Genomic DNA, 20,677 nt, shown 5'->3' with positions numbered 1-20,677 from the left:
AAATACTATTATAAGAAGGAGAGGAAGAGAGCATTAAGAGGTAATAATCAAACCTTACTCTCAGTGTAATCAACCCGGAGAGGGAAGAGTAGCTATACTATCCATTGGGACATAAAATTCTTATCTAACTCTTCTGAGAAAGTTAGAAGGGATATACCAGGGGGGGCAGGGGAGTGGAGAGGTCAAAAAAAGGGAGGGGAAAAGGAGGAGGGAATTCATAAGGCCTTTAAAAACAAAAAGAGGGGGAAAATAAGGGAGGGGGAGAAAGGGAAGTTAATCAAGGGAAGAGATAAGGGATAATGGCTCAATAGCAAACCACTGGTTTAAAAGGAAAAAGTATAAGGAAAAGGGGGGTAGGAATAGGAGAGGATTTGAAAATGTCAGCAAATGCAAAACTGATTATTATAACTCTGAATGTGAATGGGATGAACTCGCTCATAAAACGGAAGCAAATAGCAGAGTGGATTAGAAACCAAAATACCACCATATGTTGTCTACAAGAAACACATATGAGGTGGGTTGACAGACACAAGTTTAAGGTTAAGGGTTTGAGCAAAATCTTTTGGGCATCAAATGAGAAAAAGAAGGCAGGAGTGGCTATTATGATTTCTGACAAAGCCAAAGTAAAAATAGATATGATTTAAAAAGACAGGGAAGGTCATTATGTCCTGATTAAAGGCAGTATAAACAATGAGGAAATAACACTGCTCAATATGTATGCACCATGTTGAATAGCACCCAGATTCATAAAGGAGAAACTGGCAGAGCTCAAGAAGGAAATAGATAGTAAAACCATCCTAGTGGGAGATCTAAATATTCCTCTTTCAGATCTAGATAACTCAAACCGAAAAATAAATAAGAAAGAGGCAAGAGAGGTGAATGAAGTCCTAGAAAAATTAGATTTAATTGATATGTGGAGAAAAATAAATAGGGACAAAAAGGAATACACTTTTTTTTCAGCTGCACGTGGTACATTCACAAAGATTGACCATGTAATAGGGCATAGAATCATTGCAAACAAATGCAAAAGAGCAGAAATAATAAATATAAACTTCTCAGATCATAATGCAATAAAAATAATAATCAGTAAGGGCACCTGGACAGGAAAATCAAAAACTAATTGCAAATTAAATAATATGATTCTTCAAAACCAATTTGTCAAAGAAGAAATGATAGAAACAATCAACAATTTCATTGAAGAAAATGACAATGATGAGACATCCTACCAAACTCTGTGGGATGCGGCCAAGGCAGTACTCAAGGGGAAATTTATATCCTAAGGGCATATATTAACCAATTAAGGAGGGCAGGGATCAATGAATTGGACATGCAACTCAAAAAATTAGAAACCGAGTAAATTAAAAATCCCCAGATGAAAACTAAATTAGAAATACTAAAAACCAAGGGAAAAATTAATAAAATCGAAAGTAAAAGAACTATTGAATTAATAAATAAGACTAGAAGCTGGTACTTTGAAAAAACAGATAAAATAGACAAAGTACTGCTCAATCTAATAAAAAAAGGAAAGAAGAAAACCAAATTAATAGTATCAAAGAAGAAAAGGGAGACCTCACCTCTAATGAAGGGGAAATTAAGGCAATCATTAAAAACTATTTTGCCCAATTATATGGCAATAAATATAACAATTTAGGAGATATGGATGAATATTTACAAAAATATAAACTGCCTAGATTAACAGCAGAAGAAATAGAATACCTAAATAATCCCATATCAGAAAAAGAAATTGAACAAGCCATCAAAGAACTCCCTAAGAAATAATCGCCAGGGCCTGATGGATTCACAAGTGAATCTATCAGACATTCAAAGAGCAACTAATCCCAATACTATACAAATTATTTGATATAATAAGCAAAGAAAGAGTCCTACCAAATTCCTTTTATGCCACAAATATGGTACTGATACCAAAGCCAGGGAGATCAAAAACAGAGAAAGAAAACTACAGACCAATCTCCCTAATGAACATAGATGCAAAAATCTTAAATAGAATACTAGCAAAGAGACTCCAGCAAATAATTAAGAAAATCATTCACCATGATCAGGTGGGATTTATACCAGGAATGCAAGGTTGGTTCAACATTAGGAAAACCATCCACATAATTGACCATATCAATATTCTAACAAACAAAAATCACATGATTATCTCAATAGATGCTGAAAAAGCCTTTGACAAAATACAGCATCCATTCCTATTGAAAACACTGAAAAGTTTAGGAATAGAAGGACCTTTCCTAAAAATAATAATCAGTATATACCTAAAACCATCAACAAGCATCACATGCAATGGGGATAAATTAGAAGCCTTCCCAGTAAGATCAGGAGTAAAACAAGGATGCCCATTATCACCTCTATTATTCAACATAGTACTAGAAACACTAGCAGTTGCAAATTCCAATTGGTTTTTGATTTGCCTGTCCAGGTGCCCTTACTAATTATTATTTTTATTGCATTATGATCTGAGTAGGTTACATTTATGATTTCTGCTCTTTTGCATTTGTTTGCCATGAGTCTATGCCCTATTACATGGTCAATCTTTATGAATGTGCCATGTGCAGCTGAAAAGAAGGTGTATTCCTTTTTGTTCCTATTTATTTTTCTCCACATATCAATTAAATCTAATTTTTCTAGGACTTCATTCACCTCTCTTACCTCTTTCTTATTTATTTTTTGGTTTGAGTTATCTAGATCTGAAACAGGAATGTTTAGATCTCCCACTAGTATGGTTTTACTATCTATTTCCTTCTTGAGCTCTGCCAGTTTCTCCTTTATGAATTTGGGTGCTATGCCACTTGGTGCATACATATTGAGCAGTGTTATTTCCTCATTGTTTATACTGCCTTTAATCAGGTTGTAATGACCTTCCCTGTCTTTTTTAATCATATCTATTTTTACTTTGGCTTTGTCAGAAATCATAATAGCCACTCCTGCCTTCTTTTTCTCATTTGACGCCCAAAAGATTTTGCTCAAGCCTTTAACCTTAAACTTGTGTCTGTCCACCCACCCCCTATGTGTTTCTTGTAGATAAATATGGTAGGATTTTGATATCTAAGCCACTCTGCTATTTGCTTCAGTTTTATGGGTGAGTTCATCCTATTCACATTTGGATTTGTAATTATCAGTTGTGCATTCGCTGACATTTTGGTATCCTCTCCTATTTGTACCCCTTCTTCTTCTTATAATCTTTCCTTTTAAACAGGCTTTAAGCCAGTAGCCCTTATCCCCTCCCTTGATTTACTTCCCTTTCTAATCTTCTTTTTATTCCCCTCTTTTTATTTTTAAAGGCCTAATGAATTCTGTTCCCCTTATTCTCCTTTAACTTTTTTTACCTCCCCACTCCCCTTTCCCCTTGGTTTATCCCTTCTTACTTTCTCAGTAGGGTTAGATAGAGTTTTATATCCAATGGTTATAGCTACTCTTCCCTCTCAGGGTTGATTACACTAAGAGTAAGGTTTAAATATTACCTCTTAATCTTCTCTTCCTCTCCTTCTTATAATAGTATTCATCCCCTCCCCTTCCCATGCCCTCTTTTTGTATAATAAAATATCCTATTTTTCGTATTCATTTAAGTTTCTCTTGGTGTACCCTACTATTAACCCTGCTCTTTCCCACCACCACCCCCATATCATCTTAGACCATTTAGTATTCCAACCTCTTCCTATGAGTTAATCTTCTGAATAGAGTTCACTACAGATAATTAAACATAGCATTTCTCCACATAGGAATGTATTCTTGATCTGTCAAATTCTCAGTGAGGACCATAGTTGGACTTTGCCTTGGAGGAACTCTTGACTACTACAAACTTACTGTCCAGTTAATTGTACTCCTTAGCACTCATTCAAATGGTTGAAGGAATGAGCAACAGGTGAGGCCTGTTGGGGAAAGGGACCCACTTAGCCTCCAGTCCAATTTTTGGCAATTTTAAACAAGAAGACAACCCCAAAACCCTGTGGTTTTGGTTGATGTGGGAGTCAGTTACAGGTCCAATGTCAATAGATTGTCAAGAATTCAAATCCAGGAAAACCTTGATACTGTAAAACTTAAATATCCAATAACTCTAAGTTTCATATTTTATAAGGTTTGTTAGTAATCACATGAAGGAGAATAAAAGAAAAGGACAAGCCAGCTTTCCCAGCCAAATTTGGGGGGGGGGGGGAAGAGAGAGGTCCAGTGTCACAGAAAGATTTTATCTCCAAAGGGGATGGAAGTATTGTTAGAACAAAAGTGGAATGCTGGGAGAGAGAGTCCTGTGGTTCAAAATTCCAATTCCAGGATACTCATTAAAAATGTCAGACTACACCAAAGACACCAAAACACACCCTGAGAACCTGAGGATATAAGAAATTCCCCCCTAAGATCAGTTGCCATGTTTGTTGATTCAAGGAACATGGAACTTCAAATATCAATGGATCCTCTTCTCTTCACAAAAGTCAGTTTCTCCATCCATAAAGTAAGGGAGTTAGACCTCTGATGGCACATTACACATCAGAAGTCTCATGCTCGCATGGCGTGAAGTGTTTTATGTATATAGTTAAAGGCAGAATATAGCAATCATCTTTCTTTTTTAGCCCAACAGAGGGGCCTTTACCCAAGTAGAGAGGCAACTGAGCAAGAGAAAAGACCTGAGACAGTCTTTGACGAAATCTAGCTTGCTTCTACTCTATTTGTTATACTTCATTCTCTGTAAATTGCATTTGTCACCCACTGCCTTTGTAGCCCCTCCAAACCATCCAAGATAAAGATGTGGGAAGTGACCAGAATTCATTTATTATGAACTGGCCCTGAAAAAGGAGAGATTATGTGTCTGTTGAAATGCTGGATCGGAGGGTTAGGGTTTGAAACTATCTTTACAGCCATAGCAAAAGTGACAACATAAATGGATGCCAGCTCCAAGTGGGAGAGAGCAAGAGATAGAGACCAAACACAAGAGATTGACAGAGAGAGACAGACAAAAAGACAAAGAGACAGACAGACAGAAAGACAGAAAGAGAAAGAGGGGGGGAGGGAAGAGAGAGAGAGAGCGAGAGGGAGGGAGAGAAAAGGAGGGAGACATTAGAGATATGGAAATCCAGAATTAATGAAACAGGTACATAAAATGAGCAATATGAAGGAACAGAGAGGTAGATAGAAATACCTGAAGGACCTGAGGACTTCATAGAGCCAGGGGTGGAGGATGGCAGGGAGGTTCCCTGATTGGTGGCCTCTTCCCCTTGGGGGGCTCCTCGGTGGGGCTTGGCCCAGAACCTTAGCATGATTAGCTCTGGCCTTGAAAGATCTGATGGTGATGGTGGAGATGCCAGAGATGAGGAGGTGCTGGAGCCGCTGGCTCTGGGTGAGGATCTTGTTTTCTTGAAGAGGAAAGTGGACAATGAAGATGAAAGTTCCTGCTTCCTATACCTGAAATGTAATCCTCACAGATGTGAAGAAATAGTTTCACTCGGGATTTTAAGTGAATTAAGAAATATGGAAGTGTATGCTAGAGAGGAATATTGTAGAACCAGTAGAGGAAAGAATGTTTGTGCTATCCAGAATAACAGTGAAAATGACATTGCTTTGTATAAGAAATACCTGACATCAGAATATTCCACAGATTCTTGTAAAATTAAGCTACTTTCTTTTGGCAATAAACAAAATGTATTTTTGAGTAAAATTACAGTACAAGTAAGGAGAGTTTCTGCAAGTTTTTCAATCAGCTTTCTTGCTCTAGGATCAAGGATAGATCTATACAGGATTCAAACCATGAGGGAATCATGGGATGAAAATATCACCAGGTGCTCATCAACTCATGAACATGGTTTGATTTCAACAGCAAAATTTTATTCCTTTTGGAAAACAACTTCAGTGTATTTTGGAAAAGAAAGATTCAGCTGTTTTGGGAGATGAACATATGCTTGATAGATTGCACAAGTCAACAACTTCAGGAGTATTAGAAAAGTCATCCACTCCATATTATTCTTGTAAGTTTGGATTGACATCTGGAGTGGTCACAGAAGATATAAAAGTTTATATGGACAAAAACACAGAACTTTCTGCTACAGGAAATATAGGAAATATTCAGTATCCTGAATAGAATAAAACTGTACAACAAAACAAGATTCTTCATGAAAATGATCTTAAAATATTAATATCCTCTTGGTTGCAGAAAGAAAGCAAATGACAACTCAAATACACATAGTTTTGAACTGCTTCCTTTTCTTCAAAACCTGGATAGTACAATAAAGCACTGCTGAGTAGGAGACAGGATTAAGACCCAGGGAAACAATACAAAGCCAAATGAAAGCGTTGTAAGCATTGGAGTGGAACAGCAGCCTGTTTGTTCCTACTTGGAAAAGATAATTTCTAAAAATATGGAGCTGATGGAGAAAAAACTTATGGACAACATTGGCCATCATATGTACAAATTACAAGAGCACATAGATAATAAAGTTGTTCTATTAATGGGCTTGCTGCAAAATTCCAATTCCACATCTACTCGGCTGATGGAAGAACATTATGATTCTGGAGAGAGACTCTCAAATGGTGAGAGATAAATATTTAATACTGTTATGAGCAAGAGATATCTGCTAGACACATGCACACATACCCCAAACTTCCAAAAGGTTTGGAGTTCTGATAGCCTTCCAGTATTTGATATTTTATTGCATTTTTTACTGTAATTCTCAATATTGCACACTAAAAGTTAACCTATTAGTGTCATAAAATATTTTACTAGCAATGTTTTTCACTCTTATAAGCCTTACTTCTGTGGCTTTATTACTTAAAAAGATGCTGTTTTAAAAGAGCCACTTTTAGAATTTTAATTCAGCTCAACAAAACTAACTGTGATCTCATATACCCTTTAAAGGGAACAACTTTTTTCCTTTTTATATAAATGATGACCTTAATTATTTTGTTATTTTTAAAGTTATGAAAAAGCGCTTTTAAAAAGAGGAATAGGGACCACAATTGGCTGTGGATTATAGAAACTGGAAAAAATAAGGACTCAAGAAATAAGAAAACCTGATCTGAAGCCATCATCCCCCAAGCACACTTTCCCTCCTAAGGCCACCTGAAGTAGAGCAGGAGATTCTAAATGATTAGTACCTGCCACAAACCCAAGCCCCCAGGCCCCAATACCTTGAGCACTAACTTAAAATTCCTCTAAATTACAGTCTTTGGAAAGTGACTGGTGAAAGTGGAGATGTCAGCATAATTTAAAACTGTGCATGTGTTGTTAAGGGAGAACCAGGGAAAGGTGCTTTGAACAGTAAATATGGGTCCAGGTGGGTGTGAGAGAGAGGAATGACAGAAAGGGGCCCACAAGTAGGGACTAAAGTTTAACAGCAAAGGGGTGTCTGTTACTGAATTGGCTGTTGGGTCCAACTGCCACTTTGAAACACCAAGACTAGGCCTATGGAAACCAGCAAAGTAAAGGCAAGGGTTTATAAGTTAAGGCTATACATTTAATCAAGGACAAACTAAGATTAAGGATGGGAATAGGGTTTACTACACTTAAAAGCTAAGGGCAAACCACAGAGGCAGAGGAAGGACTTGACTACACTCTCCTATGATCTAAGCAACACTGTGCCCAAAGAAAGCTGTACTGGAGTCACAAGGGAAAAGTTCCTCCCAACCTGGTTCCAGGCAGGTTTGGCCACCTTAGCTGAGGACCTGAGGATGGATTTACTTGGGAACTCACAGCTAATGCAGGGATGGTTTCAGGATGCCAGGAGTCATCTCCATCAGACACAGGTGATCCAAGGTATCCAGGTTGGGAGAGAAAGTTTGCAATGCTGTCCATCAGATCACAAACCACTTCCCTACTTGGTGCTGCTCTGCAGGTCTGATGTCCTCTGTTGTAAGACTTCACCACTCTCAGGATGCCAGGTAATACAACTCCCCTAGCTCTGAGATCTCTGAGGGTCAGCAACAGTTTCTGCTAACCACCATGGAGCCTTTCCCAGGCACAAGCCACTTCCTCCTTCCCCTGAATTCCATCCAGAATGTCCATGACCTCCAGCTAAGCCTTTTCCTAGTTTGCTTACATGCCTACTTTTAAACTTATGCCCTTATGCCTCTTAGAGTGTGGACACAGGATGGAGGCATTTCCATTCTCTCATCACCTTCAAGGTGGCCAATCTTCCTTTCCCTTTCCTGTGCCAAATTATTCTCAGTGAGTCATTTCCTGACAAAAAGTTAGGGGAGGGAGGCTCCCCAAATGTCTTTGACAAATAGGGTGAGGAAGGAGGAGGGTCACAAGGCACCTCCTTTATTTATATGAATTCCCAAAGCTGGTCCAGGGTTTCTTGCAAAGGCAACTTCAAAACCTTGTATGGTCAGTGGGTTTTTTTGCTCTATTTCCATGTGACTTATTCTAGGCTTTAGGTAGTTACTTTCTTTAGTGTATTTTTATGCCTCCATTTCCATATGGCAATTCCTAGTTTTATATGGAATTGTTTTCTTAAGTGATTTCCCTGATTTTCTTAAAGAAGAGGGTAAAATAGACATTGAAAGAATCTACAGATCACCTCCTGCATAAATCCCCAAATGGCAATTGAGAGAAATATTATAGCCAATTTCAAGATCTCCCAGGCCAAAAAAGAAAATACTACAAGCACTTAGAATGAAAAATTAGGATATCAGGGAGCCCTAGTCAGAAATACACAGGATCTTGCAGATTTCACCTTGAAAAACAAGAAAATTTGGAATACGATATTCCAGAAGGCAAGGGAATAGGATTTACAATCAAGAATCAACCACGGGGGCAGCTGGGTAGCTCAGTGGATTGAGAGCCAGGCCTAGAGACGGGAGGTCCTGGGTTCAAATCTGGCCTCAAAACACTTCCTGACTGTGAGACCCTGGGCAGGTCACTTGACCCCCATTGCCTACCCTTACCAATCTTCCACCTATAAGTCAATACACAGAAGTTAAGGGTTTAAAAAATTAAAAAAAAAGAATCACCCACACATTGAAAATGACTATTTTCTTTCAGGGGAAAGTATGACCATTTAGTAAAATAGAAGATTTCCACGCATTCCTGAAGAAGAGACCAGATTTAAACTGAAAATCTGATGTCCAAATACAACATTCAAGAGGAACATAAAAAGATGAATAAGAATAAGGAAAAAATGAAGGGCTTTGATAAGGTCAAATTGTTTACATTCCACTATAGAAAGATGATATTTGTAACTCTTGAAGTTTCTTTTTATCATTATGCTAATAATTAGAAAAAGAATATATAGACAGAGGGCATGGTACTAAGCTGTTTAGGATGAAATGCAAAAATTCTAGAGCTGAAAAAGAGGTTTGCACTAAGAGAAATGGGAAGAGAAAAGCAAAATGGAGTAAATTACACCACATAAAGAGTTGTATAAGGGAATACTATGAAAATGGAGAGGAGGATGAGGGCAGTGATGGATAATACTTAAACATTCTCACATTGGAATTGGCTCAGAGAGAGAGGAACAGCCAGATTCAATGGAGTTTAGAATCCTATCTCATCCTTTAGATAAGTAGAAGGGAAATAAGAAAGGGATTAAAAACTAGAATCCTACAATATTTTGTTTACGAGAAACACATTTGAGGCAAGTAGACATACACAGAGTAAAGGTAAGAGGCTGGAGAAGAATCTACTGGGTTTCAACTGAGAAAAAAAGTGGGCGTAACAACCACAATTTCAGATAAAGCTATAGAAAAAATGTATTTGATTAAAATATATATATGGAAAATAATGATAAAATAATCTCAGTATTTAGTATATATGCTCTAAATGATGTAGCCTTCAGATTCTTAAAGGAAAAACTAAAGGAGATTAAGGAAGAAATACTAAAACTATACTATTGGAGGAACTTCAACCTTCCTTTCTCAGAAGTAAATAAATCTCACTGAAAAAAATTAATGAGATATAAAAAGTGAATGAAAATTCTTAGAAGTTTGATTGAATAGATATCCAGAGATGACTGAACAGGGATTTTTTCAGTAGCACAGAGTAAATATAAAAAACTGAACATGAATTTGGTATAAAACCTTCACAATGAAATGCAGAAAGGCAGAAAATATAAATGAAACTTTTTCAAATCATGACACAATAAAAATTATAATCAATAAGCGTTCATGGAAAAGCAAATTAAAAATGATTGGAAAAGAAATAATCTCTTTCTTCAGAATGTGTGGGTTAATGAAGAAATCATAGAAACAATCATTGAGGAGAAAATTCACGAAAGTTTATGGGATACAAATAAAGCACTATTCAGGGAACTATTTATATAGAGAAAATCGGTTACTCAACTGGGCATACAGTTAACAAAAAAGGAATAAATTAAAAATTCCAAATTGAAGACTAAATTAAAAATCCCAAAAATCAAAAGAAGAAATTAATAAAATTTAAATTTAAAAAACTATTGAACTAAAAAATAAGCATAGGAGCAAGTTGTATGGAGGAAAACAAATAAAATGGGTTACTTTTGGTTAATTTGGTTAAAAAAGGAAAAAAGAGAAACAAATCACAAAATGAAAAGGATGATTTCATCTCTAAAGAAGAGGAAATTAAAGCAAGCATCAGGAGCTATTTTACTCAATTATATGACAAAACAATCTGACCATTGAGGTGAAATGTATCAACATTTCAAAAATATAAGTTTTCAAGATTAACAAAAGAAATAAAATACTTAGATAATCCAATTTCAGAAAATGAAATAAAAAAGCCATCAAGGAACTCCAGAAGAAAAAAATTTCTAGGGCCTAATCAGTTCACAAGTGAATTCTGTCAAATATTTAAAATACAATCCCAATATTATACAAACTATATGCAAAATTAGGGGGGAAATATCCTATCAAATTCTTTTCATCACAGAAATATGCTGCTGATACCAAAGCCTGGAGGACCAAAAACATAGAAAGGAAATTACAAACAATGTTTCTTAATGATTACTGATGAAAAAAATCATAAATAAAATACTAGCACTGACACTACAGCAATATAACACAAGGATTAATCTCTATGACCAGGTGTGATTTGTACAATGTGTCATTTGAAATTTTTGTAAGCCCTTGAAGACTACATCTCCCAGGACTCTCTCTCTGCTAAAACTTCCTTTGGGGGAGGTGTCAGGGAAAATAGAAAAGGCAAAGTTTGGCACCTTTTCACTCTCTCCATCTTGAGCTCTGCTCTCTCTGGACCTTGGAGGGTGGCTGGGCTCTCTCAACCTGCTGACTCTTTCTACCCTGTACACTGCAGATCTCTCTTGGTGCCTTTTTCCATTTCTTCCTACCTCCTAGTTTTATAATTAAAATAAAACCTAGCTATTCAAACCCTAAAGTTGTTCTCTGATTATTTATTAGTGACTCTGGTCAATCCTACCCCCCTCCTCCACCGAATGCTGGGGACTGCTACCTTTCTTAACTACCTCTACCTTCCTCTCTCCTTTCTCCCATCCATCCTATCTTCCTGCCTTCCTCCCTTCACTGTCACACACACTAACAATATTGAGGCACCACTTCACACCTAGGAGTCTGGACATTATGGCAGCAAAGGAAAGTGATGAATGTTGGAAGGGATGTGGAAAATTTCAGATAATAATACACTGCTGGTGGAGTTCTGAATTCGTCCAACCATTTTGGAGGGGAATTTTGAATGATGTGCAAATGGCTTTAAAAGAATACCTCCTCTTTAATCCAGCCATACCACTGCTGAGTTTAAACCCCAAAAGGATAATATGGAGAAACACTTGTGCAAAAATCTTTATAGTTCTGTTCTTTAGCAAAAAATTGGAAAATGAGGGAGTGTCCATGAATTAGGGAATGACTGAAAAAATTATGATATCTGTTGGTGATGGAATACTATTGTACTGAAAGGAATAAAGAACTGCTGGATTTCTATGTGAACTGGAAAGACCACCAGGAATTGATGCATAGGAAAAAGAGCAGAACTTGGTGAACATTATACATAGAGACTGATATAATATGTCACAGTAGAAATAATAGACTTCTCTACTAGCAGCAATGCAAAGACCCAGCACAATCCTGAGGAACTCATGAGAAAGAACACTATCCGTATCCAGAGAAAGAAATGTGGGAACAGAAATTCAGAAGAAAAACATATGATAAATCATGTGACTCAATGGGCATGTGATGTGGATTTTGATGTTAAAAGTTCACTGGGTTGCAAAGATGAATAACATGGAAATAGGTTTTTAACAGTGGTACATGTATAAACCAGTAGAATTTCTTGTCAGCTCCAGGAGCAGTGAGGGAAGAGGGATGGGACCAATCATAATTCATGTAACCTTGGAAAAATTGTCTAAATAATATTTTAAAATAAATAAATAATTTAATTTCTATTCTGTCACTCTGTTACTCTTCTGTTACATTTTAGTTAACATTGATCCATTTAACTAGAGTTTTCATATATATTAGCATATATTTGAGCAATATAGTCCTAACAATTTTAAAAATTTCTTCTTCATTAGTGAATTCAATCTCTATATTCTTTACTGATAATTTGGTTTGGTTTTCTTTTTTAATCAAATTATCAAGTGATTTATCAATTTTATTTTTCTCTTAGACCTATCCCCTTGTCTTATTTATTAGTTCATTGGTATTCTAACATTATTATTCTTATCTCTGATTTTCAGCATTTCCAAATTGGTGTTTAATTGGTATTTTAAAATTAGTTCTTTACTTCTTTTTTTAAAGTTGTATGTACAATTCATTGATATACACTTTCTCTATTTAATTAGTGTAACTATTTGGGGATATACTTTCCCCTAAGTACTGCTTTGACTTCAATCTGATAAATTTTGTCATGTTTTCAAATCATTGCCATTCTGTTTAATTAAATAAATAAATATTCTTTATGATTAGTTTTTTTAAATTTTCTAATGAAATTTTAATCTTTCTGCAGTCATTTATTGCATGTGATTTTAGTGTATTAGTGTCTCAAAGGATTGCATTTAATATTACAGTTTTTTTCTGATTTGTTTGTGAGATTTTACGGTTAGTTTTATATAGTTGGCATTTTGTAATCTGATGGATAGTCTAACAAAAGACATAGGGAAAGAAATTCCTGGTAGTAGGAAAAGCAAGAAAAAGGGTTCTTTTGAAAAACTCAAGAAGAAAGAGCATTAAAGTTGAGATAAGCAGTGAATGTAAAAATATACTATAATGTAATGTAATATAACACAATATGATTTAAAATTACATCACATGACAACATCACTTATCATATCTGTGATATATAATATATATGTCTTAAGGGAAAACATCAGATTCCTTTTTAAAGAATATATAGGAAGATTTTAGGTGAAATGGTGCTTGGAAGAATTTAAGTCTAAAATAACAAATCATGCAAAAGAGACTTTTAGAGACTCTATATAGCATAATATATATTGATTTTTGGGAAATGACTAATGAGGCCTTGCCATTGTACATGTATCAGTTTCTTCTGAGTGAGTATTGGTAAGAAGGATAAGGGCATAGCATCTACTTCCCCACAATTATATAGTAAGTGGCACCAAATTACAATCTTTCATCTGTTGTGAGTAATCAATTTGTTAACACACTCAATCATTTCAAGGTCTGATTAACCTGCTATATTTCAATTACACATGTTCTGCACTGGATGACATTGAGTACTGGGTAAGGGGAGATATTGATTCAAGAGGACGTTTTAACAACTATTTTTAGTAGTTAATATAAATATATGTATGACCCAAAGGATTGGTAACTCTTAGTCACATTTTCATGTCTAAGAAAGAGAACAAGAATCTGCCTTCCAAATGGAAGGCAATATCCTTTGGTAGCACTGTGGAAAAGATATATCTCTGGATTCTATCAAAAAGACTAGGGGTTTGGAATATTAGGAATGGACTTCTTCTCAGGTGTCAGAAGGGTTCCATGCCCACTGGTAGATACTAAGAACATTCTTTATTTCTTTCTTTTGTCTTGGATGATGCCAAAAATAAAAAGAGTATGTGCAAGATAGCTTCCCTGGTTGGGTCTCACAAGTACATTCAACTCAGTGCCATGCAGGGCCAACCAGTTGGCACTGAAAAGGGCTAGCTTCTATTTTGAGCCCATTAGTAGTATAGAGGTAGTGTGACAAGGCACTTGGTCTACTATCTAGGAGAATGATAGCTTTTCTCTAATCATTGCCATTGATGCACGGATTAGGAAAGTTTTCTCCTTGGCTTGGCCAAATATTTTTAACATAAGTCTGGAACTGACAATCTATTCTTTGAAGAAGATCCATTTAAGCTATGAATTGTTTGACAGGAGAAATAATATTCTGTTGTATGCAGACTATATTTAATATTCAGCTTCTACCCATACCTGTGAAAGGCAGATATTTTAAATATTTTTCTCATTTGGTTAATGGTATAATTCCTAATATTAAGGTCCCATATACATTTAGAATTTATTTTGGATTAGACTGTAGGCTAATGATCTAAGCCTAGTTTTCAATCTTTTTCTGTTTAACACATTTTTAATAAAAAAATTTCATTCTTAAGTAATATATGTGTTCAGATTTATAAAACATTGGATATGAAGTCTCATTCACTGGTTCTCCCATGCCTAGTCTTTTCTATTGATTTGTTTCTCTATTTTTAACCAGTACTTAATGGTTTGATTACTGCTTCTTAATAATATTGCTGGACTTCTGAACATATAATTGATATCCTGTACTCTTTTTTCATCATTTTCCTTGATATTTTAGGCTTTTTCCCCATGTGAGTTTTATTGTTATTTTAATCAGTTCTGTAATGTATCCTTTTGATTGTGTCATTGCTATAGGATTCCATTTGTAAGTTAACTCTGACAATATTTTCATTTTTATGATATTGGCTTGTCTTAGCCATGAGCACCAAATAACTTTCCATTTGTTAAAATTTATCTTCATTTTTAAGGGAAACCTTTTAAATGAAGGCATATAGATATCTTGTGGCCTCTGGCAAATGGAACTCCAAATATTTATGCATATTTTCATGATTCTGAATTTCATGGTGCCTACCTGCTCTAAATCACATCGTACTCTATCCCTTACAAATTTCATTAATGTGACCTCCTTCCCCAAAGAATGTAAGCTCAGTGATGTCAGAGAATTCATTTCTTGATTACTTATACTTTAAAACTCAGTCATTAGTCCCTTACTTGGCTTACTTAGAATTTAGTAAATGGTCACTCTCTGTCTATCGCTATTCTGACCATGTCTCTCTTCCTCCCTCCCTATCTCTGTGTCTTGCTGCCTGTCTATTAACTAATGATACCTATGAAGGTAGATCCATGTATTACAAAATCACCATTTAAGCTAGATACTCATTTGTCAACTGGAGGCATTGCTTTGTGACTACTCTGACTTCTTCAGCAGAGGACTGAATCATATGCCTCCTACTCTTCAGTTTCCCTTTTTTTCTCTCTTCCTTCATTACATAGTGAGATCCTCTAGGCAGGGAATGTTTTTCTATTCTTTCTGTCCTTTTTTATCATCATCCCAAACACAAAGTACAGAATTTGACAGATAGTAGGCACTTAATAAATGTTTGTTGATGTGACTTTATTTGTAATCTCCACTGTGTCTTAGGCCTCATACTTAATTTCTGAATTCTATTACTACTACCACTAAATTATTTGTCATTCACCTCATTTTCTTAGCTTCTCTTCATTCTGGTCTTTCTCTACCATGTCTCAGCTCCTCAGTCTGAAGCTGCACTCTGGCTCTTGAATTCACACCTTGGAAGTACCTCCACCTCTGGGACCTCTCCCTCTGATTAGATGTCTCCTTTCAGGCCCAGTTCAGCCATTTATTATTCCTCTCCAGGCTGTATTCCAGAATTTTTCTACCAGTGTCCCTCCCCACCTCCAACCACTCTAAAATGCTTTTCAAAATTTTCATTCTGGTTTTCCCAAAAATAATGTAAGTACCTAGAGGACCGGGACTATCTTTCTTTCTTCTTGTATTCATATTCCCAGTGCTATGCAACCTATAACACATTAAATAGCTAATCAATGCTTATTAACTCTGTGAGCCATTTGATCTCATCTTCTCTCGCCCAGATTTTTGACCAGTGTCTCTCATCCGTGATCCATCTTCCACTCATTGTTATAGAGTTTCCCATACCTCATGGCTGCTTGAGTCAATCCTCTGTTTGATATGGGCATTGCACAGAGATGGCAAGAACACTGAAACCTTTAATCCAGGCAAACTGTAAACAGGGAAATTCCCTGCTCCTTTCTGTCTTTATTACTCCTAAAGGAAGAACTTCTACAGGGAAGAACAATACTACAGAGATCCTGCAGTCCCTGAAATTAGTCTTAGTTGGACATGGAGATGCACATCAGGCTACACCTTGATCTCATCAGGTTGTATCTCAGACATCCATCTGTCCTCTGAACCAGCAGGGTCACCTCCTATGTCTTCAGGCAGAACAAAACCCCCACCCAATGACTCAGTGGTTACCATACTAGTCACATCCTCACTGTTATAAAAGCATAAAACCCCTGAACTGAAGCATTTGGGAACATTGTTCCCATTCACTCTGTAACTGGGGGAGACAGCTTTTCCATCCATACTGACCCCCCCAAAGAACACCTCCCCATATAGCTGTTCCACTTTGCTATCCCACCTTGCTCTTCTCCTGGCCATTTTCAACATTACATTCCAAATTAATACATTTCACTTTTTACTTTTAAGCTAAGTTTGGAGTCTTCCATTCTTGCTAAAGATATCCTTCCTGAACCCAGGTGTTCACCATGGTACCCCACAATACGAAGTTGTAACCCCATAACAGAAAGACCAAGAAGGAGGGGAGACAGTAATGGAAAATGAAAGGGGGGATAGAGGGAGGAAGAGGGGAGAGAATCAGAAAGAGGTAGAGAAGAGGGGGAGAAAATGGGAGGATGGAAAGAAAGAAGGGAAAGAGAGAGAAAAGGGGAGACAGCAAAGGGGAAGAGGAATGCAGTGACTTAAAAAGCCAAGAGGAGGGGAATGAAAGAAAGAAGTACCAAAAGAGGTAAGGACCAAGAAGGAAGAGGGAAAGGGAAAGAGTTGAGAGATATGGCTAGAGACAGATGATGAGGGGGATAGAGAGAATAAGGGAGAGAGGGAGAGAGGAAAGGAGAATGAGGGGGAAGAGAATTCTTTTTCTAATATGGAATTATTTAAGTATTCTATTTCTTCTGCCATTAATCTAGGCAATTTATATTTTTGTAAATATTTATCCATTTCACCTAGTTTGCTATGTTTATTGCCATATAATTGGGCAAAATATTTTTTAATGATTGATTTAATTTATCCTTTGATTTTTAGCATTTCTAATTTAGTTTTCATCTGGGGAATTTTAACTTGTTCATTTTCTAGTTATTTTAAGTTGCATGCCCAATTCATGCCCTCCTAATTTGTTAGTATATCTATTCAGTGATATAAAATTTCCCCTTAGAACTTCTTTGGCTGCATCCCATAGGATTTAGTAAGAAGTCTCATCATTGTTATCCTCTTCAGTGAAAGTATTAATTGTTTCTATGATTTGTTCTTCACTAAGTTATTTTGGAGAATCATATTATTAAATTTCCAATTAGCTTTTGGTTTGTCTCTACATGTATTCTTAATAATAAGTATTTTACTGCATTATGATCTCAGAAGTTTGCATTTATTATTTCTGCTTTTTTTCATTTGTTTCCCATGTTTCTATGCCCTAGAACATGATCTATCTTTTTGAATGTTTCATGTGCTGTTGAAAAGAAGGTGTATTTCTTTTTCTCCCCATTTATATTTCTCCTTTTATCTATTAACTAAATTTTCTAGGATTCCATTCACCTCTCACATCTTTCTTAATTATTTTTGATTTTATTTATCTAGTTCTTATAGGGAAAGTTTGAGGTCCCCCAATAGTATAGTGTTATAAAATAAGAGATGGATGGTATCTTTATAGTCCTAATAGGCTAGTTATTTCATTGTTGTTATTAATCTGAGGAAGCTGTGTCTGGGTTCCCTTGATGGCTTGTGCAAGGACACCCAGGTCCTACCTCTCAGTTGGATGTTATAATAACTGCCCTTCTTTATCACAGTGCCCAGGCAGGATCCCTACAGGTCAGTAGATGGGTAACCCTTTCAAGTCCCATCTGGGATTGATTGATTATTACTATTGGGCTCTATCAGCCTTGGATAATGTTCATCTGACTGCATTAATTCCTTGCCAGAATGGTAATGGAATAACTATTCCAGGAAGGTACTTGATAAATTTTATATATGTTGTTAATAAAGGAAAGGAATGATCAGGAATGGACTGGGAATAGGAGACCCTGTCACTGAAACTATGACACTAATACCTCAGGACTGTAGGCTGTTCAGTAATGTTGGGTTCTTGTTCTTCACCTTCTCTGGCTCAGCCCGGCCATGGCCAAACCAGAGTAAGCACTCTGTTTGGATGACACAACTAATGATGGTCTCTCTCAGCTTCTTACTGCTAGTTGTTGTGAACATTTATATCACTGAGTGGATATATTAACAATTAGGGAGGGCAGAGATTAATGAATTGGTCATGCAACTTAAAAAACTAGAAAATGAAAAATTAAAAATCCCCAGATGAAAACTAAATTAGAAATACTAAAAATCAAAGGAGAAATAAAGGTAATCATTAAAAAGTATTTTGTGTACAGCCTTCAGTAAATATTAACATTTACACCCACTTCCTCTTCTCCTACCCACTTCTGGGTTCCCCCCTGGACCTGGGATACTTAAATATCTAGAGATGGTTTAAATGCCTAAATATCTAGGGAATTCAAAGAGATTTAGAGGGTCCACAGTCTGACCCACAGTTCAATCAATGTCCAAAATCAGGTTTATGTTTTAGTCACGGATTTGCGTCAATATTTAGGGAATTCAAAGAGGAAGTGGGTGGACAAGAAGGAGTGTTTAATCTGGGCTGTCCTGCAGTAGGATCCCCCTTCTCTGTCCTTGTGTTCGACTTTGTTTTTTTTCCTCTTGAAGCCCTTTGTTCTCTATCTCAGTGTGATGAAGAAGGCCTGAGATTTGGCTCCATCTAAGCCTCCATCTTCTGAGCGTTTTTTGCTGTGTTTCTCTGGCTTTCTCATCCAGTCACTTCCCCAGTGCATGTGTTCTACTCCCTGAGTCTGGCTCCAGCAAGTTCCTCTCTCCAGACAAGTGTGCCCACTTGCTCAAAGATTTCAGGGGCCACTGGAGACTCCACACTGCACGTGAGGTAGGGGTTCTGGGCTTCCCCTTCTATGCCCTGAGACCCAACAGTTCAAGAATTCAAGCCTTTTTCTTGACTAACCTCTTTAGTTATCCAGCAGTAGGATTCCTACTGCTCTGTTCCATTGTTAGATTTGGCCATCTTTCTTCTCAAAGCACATTGTTTTCTGTCTTAGTGAGGAAGGGTGTGGAGATTTTAAGATTTGTCCCTCTAAGCTACCATCTTCCCAGATTTCCTTTTTGTCACTTTTAAAGAAAAAGAATGCCCCAATGCCCTGTGGGGTGGATTGTGGTGAGGTTCAGGTATTTGCCCAAGGTCACACAGAGTTAAATATTCAAATTCAGAAAAACCTTGACACTGTAAAATTTAAATTATTATCCAGTAACCCCAAATATCACGTTTCATGAGATTTATTGATAATAACTCAAAACAGATGAAATAAAACAGAGCCAGAGTAAAACCAGCTTTCCAAGGCACAGTTGGGAGAAAAGAGAGAGAGGGCTGGGGTCACACATAAACTTTATCTCCAAAAGCTAAGGACATAACATGAGAATGAAAGTAGGATGCTGGTAAAGAGAGTCCTGGTGTTCAAAATTCTAATTACACAATACTCATTTAATATGCAAGACTAAACAAAAGAAACAAAAACAACACAGATAAACTGAAGGTGGGAGAATTTTTCACTCAGATTAGTTGGCATATATGTGTTACCCAAATCACAAGGAACTTCAGCTACCAATGGATCTCCTTCTCTTCCCATACCTGAGTTTCTCCATCCATAAACCGAAGCGGTTAAAGCTCTGATAGCACCTTGTAGATCAGAAGACTTATGCTCTTAGGGTGTTAAGTGTTGTATGTATACAGTTAAAGCCAGAATTCAGCAGTCATCTTCCCTTTTTTTAGACCAACAGAGAAGCCTTTACCTAAGGAGAGAGGAATCTGAGCAAGAGAAAAGACCCGAGGAGGCAGACTTTAATCAAATATAGCCTGCTTCTACTCTGATATTCTTCATCCCCTGTTATTTCCATTTGTCACCCAGAGCTTTTCTATCCTCACCAAACCATCCAAAGCAAAGATAAGAGAAGTGGCCATAACAGGGGTCAGCAATATTTTTGGACGTGAGAGCCATAAACGCCACATTTTTTAAAATGTAATTTCGTGAGAGCTGTACAGTGCTCACAGTGCATGCTCCTGTAAGAGTTAGTGCTCCTGTAACAGCACCTGAAAAAATGGACGTTATGGCTCCTGCAGAAAGAGCCATATGTTGCCAACCCCTGGGCCAGAACGTATTCATTATGATCTGTTCCTTAAAAGGAGAGATTGTATGTCTGGTGTTGAATTACTGGATGTGAGGTTCAGGTGTATGGTTTGAACCTATAGTTACAGCCATGGTGAGAGATTCAACTTACAAGGAGTCTAGCTTAAAGTAACAGAGAGAGAAGCAGAGAGAGAGAGAGAGAGAGAGAGAGAGAGAC

General features: G+C 36.7%; 1 pseudogene; it reads left to right on the top strand.

Annotated features, from left to right (window-relative positions):
- The window catches only part of LOC123253817, a 60,000-nt pseudogene extending 53,455 nt beyond the window's left edge, over positions 1-6,545 (top strand).
- Positions 6,546-20,677: the final 14,132 nt, after the last annotated feature.

The sequence above is a fragment of the Gracilinanus agilis genome, chromosome X (genome assembly GCF_016433145.1).
Source record: "Gracilinanus agilis isolate LMUSP501 chromosome X, AgileGrace, whole genome shotgun sequence".
Taxonomy (NCBI): domain Eukaryota; kingdom Metazoa; phylum Chordata; class Mammalia; order Didelphimorphia; family Didelphidae; genus Gracilinanus; species Gracilinanus agilis.
This window is presented reverse-complemented; position numbering and strand designations above follow the sequence as displayed.